At 39.8% G+C, this 26,722-nt stretch overlaps 1 protein-coding gene across 2 annotated transcripts in view; it reads left to right on the top strand.

Moving 5' to 3' along the window:
* Positions 1-26,722, top strand: part of ANO2 (anoctamin 2) — a 578,869-nt gene that overhangs the window by 14,129 nt on the left and 538,018 nt on the right. Inside the window, exon 1 of one of the 2 annotated variants that reach the window (XM_072653706.1) lies at positions 1,489-1,575. The exons of the other annotated variant lie outside the window; for it this stretch is intronic. The gene's annotated coding sequence lies outside the window, so the exon portion shown is untranslated. Of the gene's footprint in view, positions 1-1,488; positions 1,576-26,722 lie in introns of those variants that run through there. 2 annotated transcript variants of the gene reach the window in all.

Below are 26,722 nucleotides of genomic sequence, written 5' to 3'. Positions count from 1 at the left end.
ATACTCCTTCTAATTGCTCTTATAGTAATAAAATTCTTAAGAGTTATAAATATTATCTTGTCATATAGAAATATAAACAGTTTAACCTTGTTGAATTTCTTATGTTTTCTCTTTTTTGTTTCTTTTTCTTTTTCTTTTTTTTACCTTTTTAATGTTTCCCTTGTGTCTTGTATCTAGAGGTCAAATTTTTTATGTAGCTCTAGTTTTTTAACTAGAAATTCTTGAAAGTTCTCTATTTTGTTAAATATCTATTTTTCCCCTTGAAAGATTATATTCAATTTTGTTGGGTAGGTAATTCTTGGTTGCAATCCTAACCCCTTTGCTTTCTTGTATATCATATTCCAAGTCTTGTGCTTCTTTAATGTGAAAGCTGCCAAATGCTGTATAAACCTGACTGTAGCTTCACAATACTTTCCCCTTGATCTGTGTGTTCTGGAATTTCACTATGATGTTCCTGGGAATTTTTGTTTTGGGATCTCTTTCTGGTAGTGATTGGTGAATTCTTTCAATTTTTATTTTGTAATCTGGTTCTAATATATCAGGGCAATTGTCTTTGATAATTTCCTGTTGTCTATGTTTTTTTAATCATGGGTTTCTGGTAGTTTGATAATCCTTATGTTATCTCTCCTGCATCTATTTTCTAGGTCAGTTGTTTTTCCAATGAGAAATTTCACATTTTCTTCTGTATTTTTACTTTTTTGATTTTGTTTTATCATATCTTGATGTCTCATAGAATCATTAGTTTTCACTTGCTCAATTCTAATTTTTAAGGAATTATTTTCTTCAGTGAGCTTTTGTAGTTCCTTTTTCACTTGGTCATTTCTATTTTTTAGGGAGTTACTTTTCTTGGTAAATTTTTTTATGTCTTTTCCCATGCTATTGACTCTTTCTTCATGATTCTCTTGTATTACTCTCATTTCTTTTTCCAATTTTTCCTCTGTTTCACTAATTTGCTTTTTAAAATCCTTTTTAAGCTCTTCCAGGAATTTCTTTGGGGCCTGAGATTAAATTATATCTTTGAGGCTTCACATGTAGTCATTTTGACACTTGTCCTCTTCTAAGTTTATACCTTGATCCTCCCTATCACCATTGTAACTTTCTATAATCAAGCTCTTTTTTTTGTCTTTTGCATTGTTTTTGTCTTTTTTTGTGACTGTGTTTTTATGTGAGAGTTGGACTCTTGTCCTGCACTACCCAAGCTTTTTGTGCTGGGGCTCTGCATCTTACTGCTGACTTTCACTGGACTTCAGAGCTTTGATTCTTGCTTTTTCTAGAGGGTAGATTTCCCTTCTGGCTTGTACTGGGTGGGGGAGGGGGGTGGTAGGATCTTCCTCTTGGCCTTTCCTGGGTGTGGAGTTTAGCTGCTGGTCTGTTCCAGGGGTAGTAAGTTGCTGCTGGGTTGCTATGGTAACAGAGTCTTTCTGGTGGTTGGCCCTGAATGAGGGATCTTGTTGCTGGTCTGTCCTAGGTGTGGAGTCCTGCTGCTAGGTTGCTATGAAAACAGGATCTATCTGCTGTAGATGCCAGGGGAGGGGTCTAATTGTTGACCAGCTTCAGGACAAGTCTTTTGTACAGGTCAGAAATGGGGTCAAGGCCTCCCTAGTGGCTTGTGCTGGGGGGGTGGGGTCACTTGGGTGAGTCCTTGCTGTGCTCCATAGACTGCTCACTTGCTTAGGGGTCTGATGGTTTGAAGAAGGGTGGGCTTTGATGGTGGATTGCCTCAGGCTCAGAGCCTTGCTGCAGGCCCTTCCTGTGATGCTGACTACTGTTCTTGGACCTCGCTTTTCTCCTACCCAGTTAAACAGACCTTTCCCGGCAGGCTGGTAAGCATCTTTCCTGCTCCTAGAGCAATTCTGATGTGATTTTCTAGTTTGGAGGGAAATTTTGGAAGGTTTCAGAGGGTTCCTTCTTCAGTCTGCCATCTTGGCATTGGAAGTCCTATCATGCCCATTTTTGTGTGAAACATTCCCTTGATATCTGTAATTGTCTTTAAGAGATCTCTTGTCTTTCCCATTCTATAATTTTTCTTCTATTTCTTTGCATTGCTCATTTAAGAAAACCTTCTTATCTCTTCTTGATATTCTTCAGAATTCTGTATTCAGTTGGGTGTATCTTTCCCTTTCTCCTTTCCCTTTTATTTTCCTTCTTCAGCTACTTGTAAAACCTCATCAGGTAGCCATTTTGCTTTTTTGCTTTTCTTTTTCTTTAAAATTTTTTTTTAATTGGTGCCTCCTGTACAATATTGTGAACCTCTGGCCATAGTTTTTTAGGTACTCAGTCTGCCAGTTCTAATCCCTTAAATCTATTAATCCTTCCTACTTCATATTCATAAGGAATAATATTTACATCATCCCTATACTGTCTGATGGTTTTCCCTACTTTCTTCAATTTAAGTCTGAATTTTATAGTAAGAAGTTCATGATCTGAGCCACAGTCACCTACAGGTCTTGTGCTTTCCTGATTTTATAGAGCTTCTTTACCTTTGACTGCAAAGTATATGATCAGTTTGATTTTGATCATGACTATCTGGTGATGTCTGCGTGTAAAGTCATCTTCTGGGTTGTTGAAAAAGAGTGTTTGCAAACTTCTATTTGTCTCTGCCTGGTTTCGTTTTGTACTTCAAAGTCAAACTTTTCTGTTATTCCAATTATCTTTTTACTTCCTATGTAAACTTTCCAATCCCCCCTGATGAATGTGACATCTTCGTTTGGTCTTATTTCTAAAACATGTTGTAGATCTTCCTAGAATGGACCAGCTTTGGACTCTTTGGCATCAGTGCTTGGAGCACAGACCTGTATTATGGTTGAACAGTTTCCCTTGGATTTGAATAGATATTAACCTGTCATTTTTGATATTATACCCCTAGTACTCCTGATTGCATATTTAAATAAGACTGATTGATTTTTGGAAATTCCTCTTTGCATTTAACCCAAATGTATTGCCTTGCCCTGTTTCCTACCACCTAACTTCTCTTCTACTGCCCTTTTGAGTAATTCAAAATATGTAATACTCTTCCATGTGACTGTGAAATATTCAAATATTTGAAGACAGCTGTTATATGCCCTCCAAGTCTTTTCTTCTCCAGGCTAAAGCAGCATTAGTTCTTGCAACCATTTCTCATATGAGTTGATCATAGTATTAAGATCTTGAGCTGGAAGAGATAGAACCATGACTTTGGAAGTGGGAAGGAATCTCAGAAGACATCTCATTCAGTCCATTCATTTGGTAAAGGAGGAAGCTGAAGACCAGAGAGGCTGATTTGACGAAGGTTCAACAGGTGCTAGAGACTGGATTTGAACTGAGATCCTCATACTTCAGAGTCAGTGCTCTTTCCCTTGTACCAAGTCTGATCCTTGTGCCAACCATCTCATACTCCTTTCCCTCAATACATTCTAATTTGCCAACACTGAATGTAATATTCTCAAATATAATTTTTTGGATCTGGGTATTCATGTTAAGCTACTGCATTTATTCTTACTCCCTTCTCTCCCCCATAAGGGGCTTTGATCCAATTTTTAATTATGTTTATTCTAACCTTTCCAATTTGAAGATCATTTTCTTTGATGGAAAGTAGAAGCCAAAAATCAAAAAAAAAGGATTTGAATAGTTCTGAATTCTGTCTTTTAATAACATTACACAATCATTCCCAGGTAGTAGGTAAATTCTTTTTGTCTTCTTGTTCAGAAGGTAACTTGAAAAATTCCTTTTCTTATGCCTGTATGATTTTTTAGCCTTAACACATTTTGGGCATTAATGTTTCTAACATTATCCTTACATGTTCTTGCTACTCTTTTCCATTCATTCTTGGTTATGTGCTTCTACTTTCATTGTTTTCTGAATTTTCTTTTAAAATCTGAGCTAATTACCTGTTTAGTCACATTGGTTTCTTTAACATAATAAAGGACCCACTGGCTCAGGGAGGTTGAGGCATATTCTCCCACTCAAAGGGGGCCCAATTCTAGGTTCACCTGGTTTGATCTCAGTCTTAGGGGAGCCTGGCCTCCAAAAAGTTCTTGCTCACATGTCTGACTTTTTTTGTTTTTTTTGTTTTTTTAAATTTTTGTTTATTTATTTTTAGATTTTAACATTCATTTCCACAAAATTTTAGGTTCCAAATTTTCTCCCCATCTTTCCCCTCCCCCACCCCAAAACACTGTGCATTCTGATTACCCTTTCCCCTAATCTGCCCTCTCTTCTATCATACCCCTCCCTTCCCTTATCCTCATCTTTGTAGGGCAAGATAGATTTCTATACCCCACTGTCTGTATTTCTTATTTCCAGGTTGCATGCAAAAACAATTCTCAACATTTGTTCCTAAAACTTTGAGTTCTAACTTCTCTCCCTTCCTCTCTCCCCACCCATGCCACCTGAGAAGGCAACTCAATATAGGTTATATATGTGTGGTTTTGCAAAAGACTTCCATAATAGTCATGTTGTGTAAGACTAACTATATTTCCCTCCATCCTATCCTGTCCCTCATTTATTCTGTTCTCTCTTTTGACCTTCTCCCTCCCCTAAAGTGTTTACTTCTAATTATTCCCTCCTCCCACTTGCCCTCCCTTCTATCATCCCTTGTATCCCACTTCTCCTCTTCTCCCCTGCTTTCCTGTAGTGTAAGATAGATTTTCATACCAAATTGAGTGTGCATGTTATTCCCTCCTTAAACCAAATGTGAAGAGACTCTCACCTCTCCCCTTTTCCTCTCCATTGAAAAAGCTTTTTCTTACCTGTTTCATGAGAGATAACCTGCCCCATTCCATTTCTCCCTTTCTCCTCCCAATATATTCCTCCCTTACCCCTTAATTTTATTTTTTAGATGTCATACCTTCCTATTGAACTCATTCCGTGCTCTGTGTGTGTGTGTGTGTGTGTGTGTGTGTGTGTGTATAACCCCTCCAACTACCCAAATACTGAGAAAAGTTTCAAGAGTTAAAAATATTATCTTTCCATGTAGGAATGTAAACAGTTCAACTTTAGTAAGCCCCTTATGATTTCTCTTTCCTGTTTACCTTTTCATGCTTCCCTTGATTTTTGTGTTTGAAAGTCAAATTTTCTATTCATCTCCAGTCTTTTCATCAAGAATGCTTGCAAGTCCTCTATTTCATTGAATGACCATTTTCCCCTGAAGTATTATACTCAGTTTTGCTGGCTAGGTGATTCTTGGTTTTAATCCTAGTTCCTTTGATTTCTGGAATATCATATTCCAAGCCCTTTTATCTCTTAATGTAGAGGCTACTAGACCCTGTGTTATCCCGATTGTATTTCCACAATACTCAAATTGTTTCTTTCTAGCTGCTTGCAATATTTTCTTCTTGACCTGGGAACTCAAGAATTTGACTACAATATTCCTAGGAGTTTCTCTTTTTGAACCTCTTTCAGGAGGTGATCAATGGATTCTTTCAATATTTATTTTACCCTCTGGTTCTAGAATATCAGGGCAGTTTTCCTTGATAATTTCATGAAAGATGATGTCTAAGTTCTTTTTTTGATCATGGCTTTCAGATAGTCCCATAGTTTTTAAATTGTCTCTCCTGGATCTATTTTCCAGGTCAATTGTTTTTCCAATGAGATATTTCACATTATCTTCTATTTTTTCATTCTTTTGGTTTTGTTTTGTAAAGTCATTAGCTTCCATCTGCTTCATTCTAATTTTTAAAGAACGATTTTCTTTAGTGAACTTTTGAATCTCCTTTTTCTTTTGGCTAATTTTGCTTTTTAAAGCATTCTTTTCCTCATTGGCTTTTTGGACCTCTTTTGCCAATTGAGTTAGCCTATTTTTAAAAGTTATTTTCTTCAGAAATTTTTGGGTCTCCTTTAGCAAGCTGTTGACTTGCTTTTCATGAGTTTCTGGCATCGCTCTCATTTCTCTTCTCAATTTTTCCTCCACCTCTCTTATTTGATTTTCAAAATCCTTTTTGAGCTCTTCCATGACCTGCAATCATTGCATATTTATTTTGGAAGTTTTACATGCAGAAGCCTTGACTTTTAGGTCTTCTTTTGATGGGATGCGTTGTTCTTCCTCATCTGAAAGGATGGAACAAATACCTGTTCACCAAGAAAGTACCCTTTTATCGTCTTTTTTCCCCCTTTTTGTGCATTTTCCCAGTCAGTTACTTGACTTTTGATTCCTTTGTCAAGAGGAGGGTGTAATCTGAGGACCTGTAAGTTCTCAGTGCCTCGAAGATGGCACAATCAAGGGAGAGGAGTTTACTTCTCTCCTGGTCTACACTCTGGTCTGTGGGCAACCACAAGCACTCTGTTCTGCCCAGCAACTATGAGTAGAATTCCCTCTCCACAACTGCCTCCAGCTCCACCATGTCAGCACTCTTTCTCCTCACCCCAGGGCCTCCACTCAGGGCTAAGATCCAGATTAGCTGCTCAATTCCCCCCTGGGGCTTTAGGTAGAAGGCTCCCAAATGGCCACTGCTGCTGCAGTGGCTGCTGCTGGCAGGGCCAGACTGCATTCCCTTCTCTTCCAGATGAAACTTTCTCACTGACCTTTGAAACTGTCTGTAGCGTTTGTGGGTTGAGCAATCTGGTAACTATTGCTGCTGCCAGGGATTCTTCCCTGAGGCTTGCTCTGGTTCTGTTCCTGCTGGTGCTGTACAACTAAAGCTGGGCTGGGCTTTGTAGGCTGAGTTCTGCTCTACGTCGGGTGGGATTAGACCTTTGCTGTTGGCCTTCTAGGCTGTCTTGGGCTAGAAATCTCTTTCACTATTGTTTTGTGGCTTCTACTGCTCTGGAATTTGTTTAGAGTCCTTTTTTATAGGTATTTTATGGGCTATGTGGAGTAGCTTCTACAGGTCCATCCTTCTACTTTACCATCTTGACTCCACACACCACCCCTCTGACTTTTTATATATTCCTATTTTAGAGTCACAAGGAAGATCACTTACTGAAAGCTTAGGCTTAATTCATGTCTAGGATGTTTCTAAAAGGGAGTAGATGGGGAAGCTAGGTCATGCAGTGAATAGAGTACCTGCCCTGGAATCATTAGGAACTGAGTTCAAATACAGCCTCAGACACTAGCTATGTGGCCCTGGATAAGTCACTTAACCTTGATTGTATTAAAAAACAAACAAATGGGAGTAAGAAAGTATTTCATGTATAATGAAAGTACAATTAATGTACTTAATTAAGTACAGAGTTACAAATGTAGATCAGGTATACAAAATCTTTTATTTTCTCCACACCAAAGAAAGGTTTACTATACAAAAGAATCATAGGCACACATCACCAAATAACAACCCATAATTTCCATTATTCTCTCCTGAGAGGTTAAGATTTAAAACAATAAAGCCTGAGATGCCTTAGTTTCTGCTCTGCCTTATCTGAACCACTCCCTTAAAGTCCATATCTCTTTTTTGGCAAAATATACGTGGTTTAGGTATATCCTTTTGTCTTTGGTTACCTTCAAGAAGGGTGTGGTTGCAGAAAACTTGCTTTTTCTGTCAATCATTCAGTCAGTAAACATTTATTGCTCTCACTGGTGGCTCCAAGATGCTGGAGTTTGTATGGTGACCACACCCTGAAAGACGGGTTAAACCAGGTTGAGGGTAACTGACAGACCTCAAACTTGTCGATGAATTAGGGGGATGTCTAAGCATGTAAAAACTTCCTCCAGTGGAATGAGTAGATGAAAACCGTTTTTCTGATGTCCATAGAGGCAGCTGAAGCAGGTTCTGAGGAGCTCTAAGAGCTTAGTTAGACACTGAAAATGCCACAGGCATCCACTGCATCCTGGGCAGTTGCCAGTTGTCTTAGCTTTTGTCTCACCACTGGACCCTGATAACTCTGGAAGAGGGAGTGAGGATGATGAGTTTGTGCAACTCTGCCTCACTTATATCCAATTCACATGCAAGTCAGGACATCACCATCACAGTGTGATGTCCTTGGTTTTATTCAAAAATGAAGATTGAACAACAAGCAGCATTTATTAAATGCCTGCTATGTATGAGGCACTGTGTCAGCACTGAGGAGACAAAAAGGGCAAAAGATAGTCCCTGCCCTTAAGAAGCTCAAAGTCTAGTGGTGGAAACAACAGGCAAACAACTATATATGAGCAAGTCACATGCAAAATAAATAGGAAATAGTCGACAGAGGAAAGCTACTCAGGGATCAAGAGGGATTGGGAAATGCTCCTTGTAGAAAGTGGGATTTTAGCTGAGACTTGAAGGAAGCCAGGAGATGGAGAAGAGGAGGAAGAATATGCCAGGCATTTTCCAAAGCCAAGAGATAGTGTCCTGTTTGAGAAACAGTAAGGAGGCCAGTGTCATTGGATCAAAGAATACATAGTGGAGTTAAAAGTGTCAAAAGTCTGGAAAAAGGTGTGTGTGTGTGTGTGTGTGTGTGTGTGTGTGTGTGTGTGTGTGTGTGTGTGTGTGTGTGTGTGTGTGTAGGGCAGATGGCTAGGTTATCAAAGGCTTTGAATGCTCCCCAAATCTTGAACCCGCAAGGTTGCCTTTAAGGCTGGACATATCCATCTTGGGATCACTATTTAGTCATCTTTGCTCAGGCAAAGAAACAAAAGCAGAAGAGGCATCGAGGTTCCCGAAGTTCAATCAGGCTTATGTAGGAAACCCAGTACCCACTACCCACTGCCATGAGTGAGCAACTACCATAACTTCTATGAAAGAGGAGAGAAAAGCTTACAGAATTTTCATGTGCTTAGCAGATGGAAAGAGGTGAGGAAACACTCCTTTTAAGATCTGATGAGGTTTAGCCCAGTAGCCAATCTTCTTGGCATAATAACTAACTATCTTGATATGGGGATGCAAAGGGGGTTACTAATGTTCTTAGCAAAAGATTGAGTACCCTTTAGTATTTATTTTGTGCCAAAGCTCATGCTCTGATGGGATCATGCTTATAACATTAGAAAACACTTATTTTTCTTCTTCATTGATATTATTCACAATTATGTTGTAATGATTTCACTTTTAGAGCCAACAGTCCTCCTTCAATCATGTTTAGAAATTCTAGGACCTTGGCAAGCTGCAACATGTCCAGAGAAGAATGACCAAGATATAAGGATTAGTTGGAAAAAAAAGCAAAGATACTTATTGTAGAGAAGAGAATACTTTAGGGAGTTTTTGAGCTGTCTTCAAGTCCTTGAGGACCAGAAAAGCTTTTGTTATTCATCTATTATATGTCAGATACTGTGCCAGGTTCTGGGGATAGAAAGGCAAAAAAAAAAAAAAAATGGAATAGTCTCATATTCTTATTTTCTATAGACTCTTATATTCAATGAGGGGGAGGTGTTAGGGACAAACCCTAACGTCAGTGCCTTAACCTTAGCTTCAGTGTTGGGAGGAAATGAAGCACTCATAAGTCATCAAACGGTTAACAAAAGGAGATTTATTTAGCTCTAACATAACAAAAATATACAACAAAAATACAGTGGTACCTCACTTCTGTGGTCTTCATGTGGAAACACATCTTTTCAGCAGGGTAGGGTGTGCTCCTATATTCCTCAGACATCCATCAAGTCAGAGGGGTCCATATTCTTATGTCCTTAGGTGACCAGGAAGTGGCCAAGGGAGGCAGGAGCTAATTAGGTTCCAGAAACAGCTATTTTGCCTTTTAGGAAACACTAATTAATACCTGTTTTGGGAAATGGAGGGAACCCTGGTCCTAGAGGGTTCACGGGAAGGAACAATACACAAATGATATATATTCAAATAGATTCAAAAATACATTCAAAATAAGTATAAGTGAATTATGCTGGTGTGATGGGAGAAATCACAAAAGCTGGGGCAATAAAGAAAGCAGGGCAGGTAGGTGGCTCAGTGGGTAGAGTACAGTGCCTGAAGTCAGCAAGACTCATCTGCCTGAGTTTAAATGTGGCCTCAGACACTTACTAGCTGTGTGATCCTGGGCAAGTCACTTTGCCCTGTTTACCTCAGTTTCCTCATTTATAAAATGAACTAGAGTCACTCCAGGATCTTTGCCAACAAAGGTCATGAAGAGTCATGCATGATTAAACAACAATCAAGACGGGACTCGCAGAGGAGATGGCTAGATCTTGAAGGATTCCAGGAGGCAGAGGTGAGGAGGGAGGACTTTTGAAGAAAGGCATGGGACTAGGAGCTGGAAAATCATGTACAAGAAACAGTAAATAGATCATTTGACTGGAACATAGAGTGCATCATGGGAAATAATTCGATATTAGTCTGGAAAACATTGTTGGAGCCAGATTTTTTTAGAGCTCTAAATACCAAATAGAGGAATGTGTGTTTTATCCTAAAGGCAAAAGGGTTTGCTGAAGCTTCTTGAACATGGATCTAAAATGGTCAGACCAATACTGTAGAACCAAACCGATACCAGTTTGTCAGCTGTGTGCAGGTGGATGGAAAGGGTTCATTAAAGGGAGACCAATTAGGAAGTACCAGCAAGAGGTGATAAAGGCTTGAATTAGGATGATGACTATATAAATGGAGAAAAAGGGATGGATGCAAGAGATATTCTGGAAGTAGAATTGACAAGACTTGGGAATTCATTATATATTGGGGATAAAGGAAAGGTGGGAGAAGACAACTGTGAAACTGGGTAAGAGGAAGGATGATGGTGTCCTGAACAGAAATAGGTATATATGAAGGAGTTGTATGGTGGATTTAAGGAGACAGTGTGTTTTGTTTTGGATATGTTGGGTTTCAATTACCTATGGGGTGTCTAACTAGCAGGCAGTTTGTGGCATAGGACAAGCACTCGGTAACGATATGAGATATATAAATATGGGTAGAAAGGTGAGGGGAGAGAGAAAATAGTGAGAAAAGAGAACTCTGGGGCAACAGCATAGACATGGAGTGGGAAAGGCATGATGATCTCGCAAAGAGACTTGAGAAAATTGAAACAAATAGCTAGGAAGGGACTTTTGTCAGATTCAGAGGACAGGATTAGGACCACTGGCATTATTCAGAGACAATTAGAGGACAAATTCTAAAAATTACATATGTCCAAGATTAGAATGAGATGCCATAAATAAGTAGCAAGTGTCCTATCAGTGGAATTTTTTTTATATTCAATTTTATTTTATTTTTATTTCTGAATTCTCTCCCTCTCACCTCCATGTTCCTTACCCATTGAATAGGCAAGAAAAAGAAAACCCATTGCACGTATGTGTAGTCAAGGAAACCAAATTATAGTATTAGCTATGTCTAATAAAATATGGAAAATATGCTTCAGTCTGCACTCTGAATTCATCAGTCTCTATCTAGAGGGGGCTGGCATATTTTATCATGAGTCCTTTCGGAATGTGGTTGGTCATTTTATCAGTAGCCAAGTCATAGTTTGTCTTTAGGGTATTGTTAGTGTATATGCTATTCTCTTGGTCCTTCTCACTTCACTCTACATAGATTCATACACATCTCAGTTTTTCTGAAACTATCTTCATCATTTTTTTACAGCACAATGGTATCCTAATACTTTCATATACCAAAATTTGTTCAGTTGTTCCCCAATTGCTGGGCACCTCCTTAGTTTCCAATTCTTTGACACCATGAAAAGAGCTCCTATTAATATTTTCACACGTATGGGTATAGCTATAGCAGTGGCATCTCTGTGTTAAAAAGTAAGCACAACTTTTTGGGAATGGTTCCAAACTGCATTTCAGAATGACTGGATCAGTCCACTGCTCCAACAGTAGTGCTTTAATGTACCTGTTTTATCATAGCCCCTCCAGCATTTGTTATTTTCCTTTTCTTTTGGTCGACTTTGTCAATTTGTTAAGTATGAGATACCTCAGAGTTGTATTAATTTACATTTCTCTAATTATTAATGATTTACTGCATTTTTCATGAGTATTGATAGCTTGGATATCTTCCTCTGAAAACTGCCTATCCATATTCTTTGAGCATTTATCAGTTGGATAATGACTCTTAGAAATTTGACTCAGTTCCTTATATGCTTTTTAGAAATAAGAACGTTATCAAAGAAACCTACTGCAAAAGTCCCCTTCACCTTCGCCAATTTCTTGCTTTCCTTCTAATTTTAACTTCATTGGTCTTGTTGATGCAAAAATTGTTAATTTTATGTAATTAAAATTGTCCACTTTACCTACTGTGATACTCTTCATCTCTTGTTTGGTAATGAATTTTTCCCCTTTCCATAGATCTGACGGGTAATTTCTCCCATGCTCCTCTAATTTGTTTATGATTTACAGTTTATTTAAATCATATATCCATTTGGTTCTTATATTGATATAAGGAGTGAGGTGTTAGTCTCTATCTAGTTTCTGCCATACCACTTTCCAGTTTCTCCAAAAGCTTTTTTTGTTGAATCTATTAAAGGCTATTCTGTAGAGACAGTTCATTCTTTGAACTAGTGGACCTCTGAAGTCTTTTCCCACTTCACTTATTCCATTAGTTATTGGACTGTGGCTAGATCCAGATCATCTAGGATTGTCACAAATCATTTCATCCAAATCTAGTCTTTTATTGGATGGGTCAGGGAACCCAGTACTTACCTACCCTCATATTCCCTTCCATTCTTCCCCTTTCCCTCCTTTTGCTGGAACCATGCATGCTTTTCCTCTGATTTTTTTTTTGAAATCTCCTTTCCTAAAGTCTAGATACCCAATATTTCCTTCCTTCAATAGTATAAACTCTAAAAAAAAGCATGAAAGAGTGACTCAGTCAGTTATTCCTTACTGATGAGAATTAAGCCTAGTGTCGCAGTTTCCCTTGTTGCTTCTTCTACTATCTGTAAGATTAATTGGTCAACAAAACAAGTCAAGAGTTTGTCTGATTTTTTTGGTCATGTCAGAAGGAGATCTCTAAAGAGTCGAGGTGTTTCCATAGTTACTTTACTTTGCCCCTGGGCCAGTTTTGTGATGTGCGTAAGGAAATTATTGCCCATATTCTCTGTATGCAAAGTTGGTCTGTATTATACTTATCTGACAACATTGTGTTAATGGATTTCCATACATTATAGCACACAATGGAACTTCATTTTCTTTCTACTTGTTATTTCTTTGGAACAATCTATATCTTCTCCTTTCTGCAGGTATATATAGCCATAGGAATGTATATATGTACCCATAGCACACATACATACAATGCTTACATATACATATACCAACATGCATATATATGCATAATATACTTTCACAAAATACACATATGTAATGCAATAAACACCTATATACCTACACATATAAAATGTGTTCACAGCCATGTATGTACCTACACATGTACACATAATCACATGTGTATATATGCATATGCACACATATATACACACATATACACACATATACATACATATATACACACATCTGGGGCTATAACTATAGCCTATCTGTATCCTGGTGTTTTCACTTGAGATTATTGGGTATCTCCTTTATGTTCTTGTTTTTTCCTGCCACATTTGTTGTCCTTCATAATATTAGATTTAATAGTTTGGCTTGGAATTTTTTTTCCCTCCTCTACTTAGACTCCAGTTTAACGTACTACTGATTAGATCAGCAAGTATCCTGCCAAACTACATCGCTTCCAGCTTCTGTGGAGGATACTCATTCTAGTTACCAGACTGGAGGGACATATTAAGAAAACTGACCTTGGGGTCAGAAAGGACCAGGTTTGGGTTCAGTTCTAATACTTACTGGCTGTGTGACCATAGACATCTCACTTCACCTGTCTGAGGGTCAGTTTTCCCCTGTGTTAATGAGGGAAAGGGATCTTGACAGTGGATAGAGAGGTACTTTTGCAGTTAGGGACATTCACATTCATTTTCTGCCTCTGACACATACTGGATAAGAGATCCTGAGTGGCCATTTAATCCCTTGGTGTTCTAGGATATAGCACTACATGTCATAGACAAGTTGCGTATTTACATAGGTGAAAGTAGTTTCCAAATTGGAATTCCCTACAATGATGCTTAGCACATAGTAGGCACTTTTTGAATTGAATTGATGTAGTCACAAATCTGGACCAAAATGAGCATGACACTTGTGTTATTTACCTTATGAATAATAGGAATATCCTTTATTGTTATTATCATGGCCAGACAAACTAAATCCTGTTTTTTGATATGCTCACTTCTCACATCCTTCCTCCTCTTTCCAAGTCATGACCTTCAACTGGAAAGACATAAATACACACACCACCTGTGCCTGCAAGAGGTTACATTTCTTAGCCAACACTTCCATGTCATCTGACATACTGCAGGCTTCATCTACTCAAAGAATTCTCAGGCTAATTAAAGGAAATCAAGCCCATTCTGCCAGCATTTCTGTTCCTGGCACTGTCTTAGGCAAAGATGAAAAGTGATACAGTGTCTGTATGATTTAGTGTGATCTCATTTTTCAGATATTATTTCAGGTAGGCAGTGGCACCTATGTCCCTTTCATACCCATTAGCAGGGAGTCACAAACCCCATTCATGAAGTTCTTTTTTAGGGAATAGTACCTGAATTCCTCCCTATCTACTAGTACTTATAGATTTTCCTTAGGGATTTTTGGATAGGGGATGTTGGAGCTTTTCCAGAAGAATCATAATTCCTGTGCAAAGTAACAACTTCTTGCCCATTGTCTAGCTTCAGTATTGCTCTCTCTCTATCTCTTTCTCTTTCTGTCTGTTTCTTTCTTTCCCTCTCTCCCCCTCCCTCCCTCTTTCCCTCTTTCCTTCCCTCTTTCCTAGGCTATTTGCCAGCCTCCCTCCATATGCATATCTTTCCACTGGGTGACATTTGTTTTAATTCCCCTCTTTTCCCTAGGGATCAATTTCTTTCTGACAGCGCTCCTGGATTTATTTTTTCCCTTCCTATCTAGGAACCCATAATCCTCTCTAATAACTTAGAATATAAAAAAATGTTCCTTAAGCTCATTTGCCCTTTTCTCTAGAAGGGAGACCTGCTTGAATTTACAGTATGCATAATTGATAACCACCTTGGGCAGGAAGAGAAGCATGGCCTGCTTCAGGGAGGTCATGCAAAAGATCTCTCAGGATACAGATTTCCTGTGTCTGGAGGGACTTTTTCTCAGGAATCTTTGCCTCCCTGTGGAAACATCTCTATTTTTCCTAAGAGGCCCAGGCACTCCCAGATTTGCTTGTCTACTCCCCTCCTCCCACCGTTAGCCCTGTAATTAGCAGGTTTCAGATTCTGCCTTCTTCCTGTAAATACAATAGACAATAAACAGACAGACCTCACTTTTCCTCACCTGTATGATCCCTTTGCTCATTGGCAAGAATATAGTCATATTGCCTGAATCTAAGCTTCTCTTAATGGTTAATTATGGTCCTGACATGTATGAATACACCCAAAGTCTTTCTGACTATATTTTTTTCTGTAGATTTTGATCAAATCTCTTGTTAGCTTTTGCCTTTCTAACTATCCTGGACTTTTCCTTCCTCTTTTCTGTTTTCCTGTTGAATTCCCATGAATGCATCCTAATTATTTACTTTGGCCATATGACATGCAGTAGAGTGGGCCAGTCTGTACCTACACTTGAACAATCATTGGGGATGAATAACGAACTATTTAGAACTGAATAGGAGGAAGAGAAGAGGTTGAATTGATTTTAGGAAATTGCAATGTGCTTTTAGTGACCTCAAGCTTCTCCCTGAAACTTGTCTCAGACAATCTTTGTAAAGCTCTTAGAACACAGCTTGGTATATAGTAAGTGCTTAATAAATACCTGTTTCCTTCCTTTCCCCTTTCTCTGAAACAACTCATCTTTTTATCATCATTATTCTCTGGTTGATGCCACAGGCTGTGAATTATGGAATACTATGTTCTCCAAAGAATTACAATTGTGAGACTCTTTAAGGATTACAGAGAAGTGAATGTGAGTAGGCTGCCACATGTAACCAATGTGTAGAAGTGACATAAAGGATTGTTGTGATTTCAACTCTGCCCACCCAGGGATGCCAAAACCTGTTGCTGTTTCATGATGTGATGTAGTGGAACTGTAGTTCCACTACAGTAGTCAGACCACCTCTAATCCAAATATGAGCATTTATTGAGATTGACTCCTCTCATGAAGCAGACTAAGTTCCAAGTGGAACTGGCAACTTCAGGGAAATCAAAATGGATTTTTATAGTGTAAAGATGCAATTACTTAACAGAAATTATGAATATTAAAAAGGCAGGAGGGGTTTGTTAAGGGATTAGGTAATAGGGGAGGGGTCCCAGTCACAGTGGAACTATGCTCTGTGATTATCCACGATGCATAACAGAAAAACCCATATTAGAGTAAGCCTCTCTAACTCATAAGTTCACATTATGTCAGTTCTTTACTATTACTACGCAGGTGCCTACTTCTGTTGTTTTGGGGTCCATATCCTGCTCAGGCATCCTGTTGGTTGTGATGGCAATCAAATTAGACTTTTGCTGTTTTTGTTTTACTAAAAGTGCCTCTGATTGAGTAATGTGATTAAAGAAGATTTTCTCCATCCATTGATGGGCCTGCCCATTGTGGGAAGCTTGGTTAGGGGAATTGTTTTGTAGGAGGGTCCCAAGTACCTTTTTTTTCTATTGAGGCACTGGGTCAGAGGGTTATGCCCTCTGGCTCTAAAAATGTATAAATACTCTGAGGGTGAGGTTTTACTTTGGGGCTTAGTTTTTGTAAGAAATTTTGAGTGCCAGATGAGAATTCTGGGAAGCTACTTTAAAGAGCACCATGGACCCCTTGCTTTGAAAACCCAGATATCAGTGCTTCCCTCTCTGGTAACTATGGTCAGATAGCTGTACCTGTCTGTTGAATTATGGTCAGGCAGAGGAAGCTATGTCTGTTCATTATTTTGGGGCTTATTGACTGGAAGTGTTTGTTTGACCAGATGAGGACTCTGGGAAGCTACTAAAGGAGCCCCTGGCTTTGAAAATCCTGATGTTGGTGCTTCCCTCTCTGGTAACTATGGTCAGACAATTGGGGTCCAACTGTCTGTTGAATTCAGGAAGAGGAAGTCTTGCCTGTTGATCTTTAATTTCTCTCTATTTTCTTTAAAGTTCAGGGTGCTAACTCCCCTGAATTAGGTGAATGATATATGTGCTTGGTTAAAGTGATTGTTTACCCCTCAAAAGTTGCCTTCCCTTTTATGAATGCAGATCTAAAAACCTGAGATAGCAGGTTCCCCTGTGTATATTGGGGTGCTTACTGTTATGGTGGTGCTGCATTCTGATTATGGTCCTGTCTAAGGCTACATGGATGTGGTTGTGGTTGAGTGTATGGACACACCTGCTGTTTCTGTGGGAAATGTGAGGAGTGAGTCTGGGGGTAGTGGCTAGCTAGAGGCAGTATCTAGAATCCCATCACATGGACACACCTGCTGTTTCTGTGAGAAATATGAGTTCATGGACACACCTGTAGTTCTAGTGAGCAATTAGGATATTGGGGGGGGGGGATGAGTGGCTAGGTAGGGGCAGTGGGTCTGCTGTTCAGTGGGACATTAAGGAAGTTAGAATATAGGGGCTAGGGGCAGCTTTATTAGGATTCCATCAGTGTGACCAGGGGGATGGATGATTCAAACAGGAAATGGACTGATTGTGTATTGAGAAAAGGGATTACAATGGATTCCCAACCCTAATGGTGCTATCAGATATAGTTCCTCTCTCTCATAGGGAGTACTTATCCTTGGTGTTCACATATTGTCAAATGTTAGAAAGGAAAGCCCTAAGCATGGTAAGTTGTTGTGTTCATGTTCAAAAGAAGACAATGACATCAGAGAAATGATGACATGAATTACACTTTGTTTTGAGTGAGAGAGGGCTATGCAAGGTCACCAGTCTCACTTTCTTCTCCTGAAACATCTGGATCCAGGGAACAGATATTCATCAGGATGACTGGAGATGGCCCAGGATGCAATGGGAGACCTTGGCTTTTTTAGGCTAGGCCTTTTCATGTACTCACTTAGAGGGAGTAGACCCTCCATGGGGGATTTACTGGGGGGCATGGTGAATCATACAAAAGAAATTGGTGGGTTTATGATCAGCGCCATTGAAAGGTGTACCTACATCAATAAGACTGAAGATCCATGGAAATGTTGTTGTTTAGTCATTTTTCATTCCTGTCTGACTCTTTGTGACCCCATTTGGGGTTTTCTTGACAGAAATATTGGAGTGGTTTGCCATTTCCTTCTCTAGCTCATTTTGTAGATGAGGAAACTGAGGCAAACAGGGTTAAGTGACTTGTCCAGGGTCACACAGCTGGTAAGTATCTGAGGCCAGATTCTGAACTCAGGAAAATGAGTCTTTTTGACTCCAGGCCCAGCTCTGTCTACTGAGTCACCTAACCACCCCATATCTATTTGTAACAACATTCAGAACAGGTAATAGGCACCAGGGAGTTGAGGTGCCTTAAAAGTATGTGATAGTTGAAGACAATATCTTAAATTATACTCTACTTTCTGTGCAGTGTCTGGCACATAGTAGGTGGTAAATAAAAGTTTATTGATTTATTGACTGATACTTTGATCATTAGAGTTCCCAGGTGCTCTTATGCCAGTCAGAGAAGTTTGAAGTTGATTTACTAGGGGACCATTGTAGCTTTGCAAATTAATATGTTTCCCTTTGTCTCTCAGTGTCTTCATCTGTAAAATAAGGTTAGACTAGATGATATTCATCTATGAGTAGTGTCTTTAATTCTAAAAGTGTACATACCGTTGCATAATATCAAGTACTATGCAAAAAAAAGGCAAAAACACAATCCTTGACCTCAAGAAGTTCATGGTATAATGGAGGAGACAACATGTAAATCACTTTGTACATACAGGATTTATGTGGAGGATGTGGGAGGCGATCTTAGAGGGAAGGCACCTTGGGAAGGAGGGACCTGACCAAGGTAGGGCTGGGAAAGGCCTCCCGCAGAGGTGGGATTTGAGCTGCATTTTGAAGGATGCCAGGAAGCTAAGAGGCAGAGAATTCTAGGAAGGGGTATAGCCAGTACAAACGCACCCAGTTATGTGTGAAGGATAACAAGTATTCCAGTGATACTGGGTCATAGAATGAATGGAGGGGGAGTAAAAGTGTAAGAAGATTAGAAAAGTAGGAAAGGTCCAGGTCATAAAGGACTTTTATAAAGAATTTTATATTTCATCACGGAAGTAATAGGGAGCCTCTGAGGTTTATTGAATAGTGAGATGATATGGTCAGACCTTCATTTTAGAAGGGAATGGGGAATGATGGTGCAGGGAGGCCCATCAGAAGTCCTCACTGAACACACCGTGCACCCCTTAGTGCCCTATGACAAAGCCTGGGTCAACCTGTCCTAATTTTGCCTCTGGGCAAGACATTTGAGATGATTTTGTACTACTTGTCATCTCCCTGTTTTTTAGGAAGTTATATCTGTTTTTTGCTTGGAGTTCCTTGATAATAGGTTGTCAAAAGGAAAATTTTTTCTTTCTTTCTTTTTTTTTTGGATTTTCTCCCTGATTTACAACTCAAAACTTAGGACAAAGAAAATTTAAAAGAGTTTATTAAAATATGTCAAGGGAGCATCATGCTGGCAGACTGATCACTGCTGAATCTCTGGTGTTAAGGCTTGCCAAGTCCTTTTCAGGGTATCTTTGGTGTTCACCTTCACCCAACTCTTACTTGTAACTCCAAGAAGCTGTAGTATGTGCAGTGGCCATACCCCAACAACCATCTCATTATATGGGCCAAATTCTCAAACCAGGTTGAGAGTAACCAACAGACCTCATATCCACCAGTGAGTTAGGGGGAGGTCTACCCCAGGCATATGAAGACTTTTTTCCAACACAGTGAATGGATGAAAACAATTTGTTCCAATAACCATGAAGGAGGCTGAGTAGGTGCTGTGGAGTGCTTAGAGCTTTGTCAGGCATCAAAGATGCCAAGGGAATCTACTAGATCCTGAGTGATGGCTCATCTTGACTTTGTCCTTCAACTGAACTTTGATGACTCTGGAAGAGAGTGAGGCTGGTGACTTGGTACAGCCCTGCCTCACTTAAATCCAATTCACTCCCAAGTCAAGATATCACCTGTGATGTCATTGGTCTCCTTTGAAAATGAAATATGAATGTTGCAATAGTCCAGGTGAAAAGTGATGAGGGACTATATTTGGGTAGAGAGAAGGGAACATATAAAATAGATGTTGATAGGAATTTATATACTATTAACATCTTGTTCACTCAAGTGGTTTTATCTCATTCCCTACCAATGAATAGACTTAGACCTTTTAGTCCTTTGTGACCTGTCTTTCCTAGTTTAGGTCCTCATTGTAACATTTAAAAAGGTTCGAAAGACATAGTTCCTGGGTAATTAGTCATTTTATTAATAATAGTTTATTAACAAAAGGGTCAGTGACACTCTCAGATGCCAAAGACCCTCCATGAAACCCACTCTTGGAAGGATGAGTGTTCCTGGGGGTGGCAATCACCTGTGATTGGTCAGAAAATAATGAGAGAATGAATATTATAATGAGAAGTGAGCTTATTCCAGTGGGGATTTTGAGGTATAGGATTTTGGTCAAAGAGACTTATCAATTTCCATACCACCTATCTGACAAAAGGGACAATCCACACTTTCCTGACCTGACAGACCTGAGTAAAAACAGTGAGCAGGAATCTTCCCCTTTACCTAAATTTAGAATTTGTTTACTATCTTAGCTTTCCAGGAAGGATAAGCCTTTGAACAAGATTTCCCACACTGGCTGATTTCTGGATGAGAAAGTAGAAAAGGGTAAAAGATCTTGGTCCTAATTTAGTAATTAGTTATTAAATACAATAGAGAAATAATTACTTTTCTCATCATCCTCTCTGGGAATCAGTTCTTCTCACTTCCAAACTGTCTAGGTCCTATGTCCTTTTCCTTTGAGTACTCATATAATGGGGGCCAGGACATCTGGACCTTTCCAACTCTTCCTTATTGTTACCCTGAGTTGCTCAAACTATACAGGTGTGATGTGAAAGGAATTTAATAATCCCTCCCCTGGCAAAAAAAAAAATTGCCTCAGAAAGGGTAGCTGTTGGCATGTTTTAAATTTCTGTATTTATTCACGTACTCCTGTGAACCTTTTGCCTCTTACATTCACTTTCTGTGGTGGGTGAAATAAAGGATGTTCCATATTGTGCACTGAATAGCAGAGCAGGATTTGGAGACCCTGTGAAGCACCTATACACAAACTATACTTAAACTTCAGGAAACTCTAGGATGTGGGAAAGAGTCAAAGAGAGAAGCTGATTCCCTTCAGGTCCAGCCTGCAAGACTGAGCCCAGTTCATGTGAACCAAGAACCCTTACATTGAGGAATGGGGCTAGGACACAGGTCTTAAATTATTACATTTGAGCCTTACAACTCACCGAGGCTGGTAGTGAAAATCTTATTCTTCCCATTTGACAGATGGGGAATCCAAGTCTCAGATTAAGCAAATGAGAATCTAAGTGACCCACAATCACATGATTGGATGAGGACTACAACGCAACATCTTTCCACTCTTCTCATGACCAAACTCTCTTGGTCTTTTCCCTTTGGTCTTGACTTTTAGCCAGCAACCAACTTAGAAAAGACTTTTCAAACGCTAAGGTGTGGATGACGGATAATGGTTTGCTGCATGCTACTTCTTTCAGGGGTATTTATGAAATATATTTTAATTGAGCACAATGCCTTTATTTAAATAAATGGATCTCTAATAGTATCATTTTAGACATCTGAGATGATGTGGTAGAAAGGGTGATTGGGGAAAGGAGGACTCTCTTGAGTGAGTCCTACGCATATGGCTGGTCTTAACTCATAGTGTCTAAAAGGAAGCTCCCCTAGGTATCTGATATGAAGGTGATGAAAGAAACCCTTGGAAATGAATTAAGCCTCCAGGGCAGGACCCTGGAGGGGAATAATAAAAGCGCTCATAGTTATGGAGCACTGGAGAATTTTCTTGCATCAGTCCTACAAGGTGAATAGTATACACTTTACATATTTGGAACCAATACCATATAGCTAATAAATGGCAGAGTCCAGAAGGGAACCCAGATGTTCTGATTTAGTTATACCACCTTGATTCTTATAATGGGGAAGTGACAAATCAAAGAATTCATCTGGAGGTAGCAGCTGGACAAGGTCACCACAGAGCAAGGGTGTTTCCAGAGCCTCTGGAGGGGGGATTTATCAGGGAAAACCTCTGAGGAGGAGCTGAGCTCCCAGTTATTCAATCTTTTCCTTGAAGCTTCCCTCATGGCATCATTATCTGTTTCATTAGAACCAACTGATGGGTGGTGACACATGAAGGCTTTTGGGAAACTGGAGTGGTAACCAACAAATTAATTCCTATGTGAGGACCCAAGGGGACAGCTAGGTGGTGCAGCAGATAGAGTGCCTGGAGTCAGGATGAGTACAAATCTAGCTTCAGACACTTATTAGCTATGTGACCCTGGGCAAGTCACTTAATCCAGTTTATCTTAGTTTCTTCATCAGTAAAATGAGGTGGAGAAGGATATTCATTAAAAAAAAAATCCCTTCTTGTCTGGGTTTGCCCAAAGCTCCTTCCTTAGTCTCTCTTCTCTCTTTGTGATCTTTTTCTTGATTATCTTATCCACTTTTAATTTCTTTATTTCTTTTTTTGTTTGGTTTTAGTTTTCACCATTCAGTTCCACAAGTTTTTGAGTTTTAAATTTTCTTCCCCTCCCTCCCTGTCCCCCTTCCCAAGATGGCATGCAATCTGAAATAGGCTCTACATATACATTCGTATTAAACATTTTTTCACATTAGTTGTGTTGTAAAGAAGAATTATAACCAATGGAATGAACCATGAGAAGGAAGAAGCAAAACATAACAAAAAAGAGATAGAGCAAATAGTATGCTTTGATCTGCATTCAGACTCTAATTCTTTCTCTGAATACATGTAGCATTTTCCGTCAGGAGCTTTTTGGAGTTGTCTTAGAATCTTGCATTGCTGAGAAGAGCTAAGTCTATCAAAGTTAGTCCTAGCACGCTATGGTTGTTACTGTGTGTACAGTGTTCTCCTGGTTCTACTCATTTCACTCTGCATCAGTTCATATAAATCTTTACAGGTTTTTGTGAAGCCCCCTGCTCATCATTTTGTATAGCACAACAGTCTTCTGTTACATTCATATACCACAACTTGTTTGGCCACTCCCTAATTGATGGGCATCACCTCAGTTTCCAATTCTTGGCCATAACAGAAGGAGTGCTATAAATATTTTTGCACATGTGGGTCCTTTCCCCATTTTTATGATCTCTTTGGGTTACAGCCTTAGAAGTGGTATTGCTGGGTCAAAGGGTTCTTGTCTACTTTCACTGGTTTAAATGAGAACCTCAGTGCTGAGGACTCATGAATCTGTTATCTCTAGCCAAGCTTTTGCTTCCAGTCCTGTACTACCTACTAGATACCATTACCTTGATTTCTCCAGTGCCAGTGGAGCCAGGGGTTCCTTTGTGAGGCTGGCGATAGGATAAAATGAGTCAGATACTGAAGTTCCCAGAGTGTCCCTGAGTGGAGTCATGGTAGCCAGAGAGAATTTTTGGGAGGCCTCTCAAACTATACTTTGGCCTTCTCATCAGGGATGCTCTCACATGATGGTTACATTTTGGTGTTCATTTCAGGCTCAGTGTTCCCAAGTCTACCTGCTTCTCTACCTTCCCAGTTTCCCTTGCTGGTACCTTATCCTGATGAATACCTGGTCACTGGACTCAGATGGCTCAGGAGGAGAAAGTGAGGTTGGTGACCTTGCACAGCTCTCCCTTACTCAAAACAAAGTCTAGTGCAAGTCATGTCATCATTTCTTTGATGTCATGATCTTCTTTGAAAATGAAGGATGAACATGGACTGCTGATACCTCTCAGGCTTGAAAACTCAGTGCTATATTGGCCTGATTGTCCCATAGCTTCCACATCCAATAAACTGTCAATTGATTTTTACCAGAATTAAGTTAAAAGTTATTAGCTCTCCTCTATGGGCAAAGTGTTTGCTAATGCTAGTTCCTTTACTTGGGATATCTTTTCTGTTGTGCTAGAGTTTAAGAATATATAGAAGTAAGACAATGTGTATCTTACTCCCCTAGTCACCAGGTACCTTAGTTTAGTAGCAAGTAAGACATATACACAAATAATTACAATACAGATTAATGCATGATACAGTGTTGGAGAGGTCATATAGAAAGTATGAGATTCTAACTAGGTGGAATTAGAGAAGGCTTCATGGAAGATGTGACACTCAAACTGGACTTTAAAAGTGAAAGGTTATTTAACAGAAATGGAGGTCAGAAGCTGGCGGGCAGGGGAAGGAGTGCATTCCACTAATTATTTAGTACTCTCCTTTCCATTCCCACCAGCACATTAGCTCAGACACTCATTATATCTTGCTTATGTAGCAAGGCTGTCCCCAACATGATCCATGTGAATGTCATTGAACAACTTGAAAAAAGGCAGAAGAGACAGGCTAGCCTTTTCTCCCCTCAACCCTTCTCCAAGGGTGACTTTATTTCCTTCCAGGAAGGAAAGTGGAAGGTTGGAGCCAGGAACTTGGCCATTCTCCTAGGCTAGAATTATATCTGTTCCTATAAGTATCGTTATAGTCTATGGAAGGTAGTTTTTCAGGTTCAAGCTAAACTTTTGATTGCTAGGCATCAATGAGGAAAGGAGGGCTCTGAGCTCTACATCCAAGGATTGACCCCTTTCCTATCAGATATCAGTTCTACAATAAATACACATGTGGAAAATAACAGAGACCCATTTATCCAAATCAGTAGCAAAATCAGAGTAGCAATCAGAGAAAGTATGCATAGGAAAATATATACCAGACAATGAAGAGTGATGGAGCTCTCCTCCTGGGACAAAAGTAACTCAGCTGAACTGGAAAGGAGAGGCTCAGATCCTATCCAAGGAGAAATTCCCTCAAGGCTCTAGTGTAGCAAGCAGTAACAAGGATATAATAGAGATTGCCTGCTCCTCTCATCTCAGCTTCTTCCCAGAGTTTTATTCTCTTTCTAGCACACTGAAGTGATGCTGGTTTTGTCTATCTTCTCTCTCAAAGTAGGAAGCCAGAAGCACCTGAAGCAATTGCTGAGTCTGAAGGGGAAGGGAATAAGCATTTATATAGTGTCTACTATGTGCCGGTCCCTGAGTCCACAGATACTGAAGAAACTTGAAGACACTCAAGAGACTGAAGAGAGTCTCTCTTCTCTCCAGTTCCACACAGTCCCTCATACAGGCAGGGGCATTGATCTCCACCAATGAGGAGACAGTCCCATATTGATGGGCTTTGGGTTATATTTCCATATAGGACAGCTTGTGCAAAGAGTTGGAGATGGGAGATGTAATGTTTTGTAAAGAGAAGAGCTAGGAGGTTGGTTGGACTAGAATGGAGAGTGCATAAAAAGGAGGATTATGAAATGACTGAAAAGATTAGTAGGCACTGTATGGAGGAGAGCTTTAAATGCCAGGCTAAGGATTTTGTATTTTATTCTAGAAGCTATTAAAGATTTGGACTGACATGGTCAAATCTGGGTTTCAGAAATATCAATTTGGCTGTTTTGTTGAGGATATATTGGAGAGGAGAGGGGCTAGCAGAGGGGAGGATCAATTAGGAGACCACTTCAGTAATCCAAGCAAAAGGCAGTGAGGGTTTAAACTAGGCTAGAAGCCATGTGAGCGGGGAGAAGAGAATACACAGATTTGAGAGGTGTTGTGGATGTAGAATTGACAATCCTTGGCACCTGATTGGAGGAGTGAGGTGTAGAGGGAAGGAAAAAACCACGGATGACTCTGAGGTTCTGAACATGGGCAACTGATGGAATGGTGGCGACTACTGCCAAATAGGGCAAATTTGGAGGAGAGGTGTGAGTGTGTGTGTGTGTGTACACACATGTAAATATATGGAAAATAGGAATTTCGTTCTGAATATGCTGAATTTGGACTTTCTCTTCACCTCTTCTCTGGCACTGACTCTGCTGATGGATGCCTCCTCTCTGATGTCCACTCTCTTGAGCTGTGAGTTTCTAGCCCGGACTAGTATTTCAAGAGAGGCCCAGCCAGACTTCCCTCATTATTTGAGTTCTTCTCCAGATTTCCTCTCTACCTCCTCCCCAGCAGTGCTGCCCCTTAGCAGGTGCTCTGCTACTGCCTTTTATCGTGTTGCCTTCTCCTGTGTCTCTTGTATTTTTATTCTTAACATTTAGCAATGCTAAATAAATGCGCTCTCTCTCTCTCTCTCTCTCTCTCTCTCTCTCTCTCTCTCTCTCTCTCTCTCTCTCTCTCTCTCTCTCTCTCCTCTTCCTCCCCTCCCCCCTTCTCTCTCTTTTTTCCTTCTCTTTCCCTCCCTCTTTCTCCCCACCCCCCTCTCCTCTCCTCCCCTTCCCTCCATTCAAATCTGACCTCAGATATTTACTAGTTGTGTGACCCTGGGCAAGTCACTTAACCTCTCTGTGCCTTAATCCATTGGAGAAGGAAATGACAAAGCAGTCTAGTATATTTGCCAAGAAAATCCTATGAATATTGATATGGGCCACAGGATCACAAAGAGCTGCATATGACTGAACAAATATATTTTATATACATGTATGCCATATACATATATGTGTCTGTGTCTGTGTCTGTGTATACACACATTCCCTCAGCCAGGTCACTCTAAATGGTGGCAGATACTCAGACTAAGATTTTCTTTGCTTTTTGAACTACTCTCTCTTCTTTTGTTTCTTTGTCCCTCAGTTCAACTCTCATCTAACTTTTGGTCAGAAATTTATTTTACGTCTTAGTTCTTCTACTTCCTAGCAGAGGCAGATATTCCTGGGAAATTCTGTTGCCTCGAAGGGAAAGTAGC

This window comes from Notamacropus eugenii, chromosome 3, assembly GCF_028372415.1.
Source record: "Notamacropus eugenii isolate mMacEug1 chromosome 3, mMacEug1.pri_v2, whole genome shotgun sequence".
NCBI classification, from domain to species: domain Eukaryota; kingdom Metazoa; phylum Chordata; class Mammalia; order Diprotodontia; family Macropodidae; genus Notamacropus; species Notamacropus eugenii.
The sequence above is the reverse complement of the archived record's forward strand: the minus strand, read 5'-3'. Positions and strand labels throughout refer to the sequence as shown.